General features: G+C 24.5%; 1 protein-coding gene across 4 annotated transcripts in view; it reads left to right on the forward strand.

Annotated features, from left to right (window-relative positions):
• Positions 1 to 1638, forward strand: part of LOC123014138 (mitogen-activated protein kinase kinase kinase 13-A) — an 18045-nt gene that overhangs the window by 12248 nt on the left and 4159 nt on the right. The window lies entirely within an intron of this gene.

Genomic DNA, 1638 nt, shown 5'->3' on the forward strand with positions numbered 1-1638 from the left:
GTTTACTACTACAACAGAAAAAGTTACTCTTTTCTTTTTTCTTTAAATCAATGTTGCAATTTTTTTTTCAAAAAATCGTAAATTTTTTCCAGTTTTTGAGATACCAATGATCAAAGGCAAAAAAATCCTTTTTCATAAAAAGTCAAATATCTCGGCGACCAATCCACGTAAAGAGAACATAAAAGAGCAAATCAAAGTTAAGTAAATAAGTTATACGGCTCATTTATCGATTTAATTAATAAAAATTTCCCCAAGTCCGTGGGCCAAAAAAAAAATAAAATAAAAAAAAATACAATTTTGTTTCCTCGCGCTATTTCTTAAGATTACGTAATAACCGTAGCTCACAAAAAATTTTTGTCAAAACATTTCAAGACTAGAAATTTGAAGCTTTAAAATGGATTTTTTAAATCTAAATACGACCATTTTTCACTGAGGATTTTTTTTATATTAATGTGCATCAAGTAGGTTGTAGAAGTCTAAATGCAACTTTAATTTAAAGGTCAATTTACACAGAAAGTGTCATTAATGTCATTCATTACATCAATAATGACAAAAATCTTGATGTTTGCTACTCTTGTTAATCACCTTGTTAATTTTAAATATTTTTTGCTACCTGGGGTACACATTTATTTAAAGAAATATTTTTTAGGAAATGATCAAATTAATATGAAAACGAGTATACAGTATTTCAAATTTTTTGTTGTTCTCTAAATTTTTTAGAATAGTAAAAGGTTTACGTAAAATGTTTTGAAGTTTTTGAGATAATACAAATTTTTTTCAAGGAATTTTTCACTAAAGAGCTTAATTTTGAATTAATTTGAGAAAGAGAATAACATAATTAATGAATTTGATTCATTTTTTTGAAGGAGAAAATAGAAAAATAGAAAATTTAAGACATTAAAAGTGATTTTAACGCTACTAAAAAAAAATTAGAATAAACACGAAATTCCAAATATTAAGAGTTTTTTCTATTTGTTACTAATTTGTCGTAGACAACTTCAGTGAAAACTCCAGAATCGCGTCAAAAATTCCGGAAACGCCATTACCGGACAAATTCCGGGTCGCCAACCGTTAATGAAGTTAGAAAAAAAATTTTAGTTGGAGTAGATACTAAGCTAGTAAGCTAGTCTAAATATTGAGAAAAAAACTTAAATCATTTTTTAAATGTTTTAAAGTTTGAGGATTTTCTGATGTAAAAAATTTTAAAAATTGGTTTAAAATATAAATTTTTTTATTGAAATTTTAAGTTTTTATTTGAAATTTATTAAAAATTTGCGTTTTTTAAGAATAAACAATGTTGAAGAACTTTTCAAAACAATTTCGAAACGTTATCGCAAAATCTTTTGGTTTTAAATCATAATTGCTTATTTTTGATAGCTTGTGAAATTGAGTACAAATTTGAGACTAAAGTCGAGATTTTGAGATAATTAAAATTCAAAATCTTTTCATCAAATCAAGTTTTTGAAAATAAATTAAATTGCATTTTAATCCTTTTAATAAAAAATAAGAATTTTGAAGGATTTACTTTCTTTTTTTCATTGTTTTATAACTRATTGGTGCGAAAAGTTCACAAACCTGCAATATTATTGGTCTAAGAGCATCATTTATTTTATGTCTTAGAAAATTCTTAATTTTTTA

Source organism: Tribolium madens, unplaced genomic scaffold (genome assembly GCF_015345945.1).
Source record: "Tribolium madens isolate multiple individuals breed KSU strain unplaced genomic scaffold, Tmad_KSU_1.1 Scaffold_97;HRSCAF=244;Tcas5.2_LG3a, whole genome shotgun sequence".
Lineage (NCBI taxonomy): Eukaryota > Metazoa > Arthropoda > Insecta > Coleoptera > Tenebrionidae > Tribolium > Tribolium madens.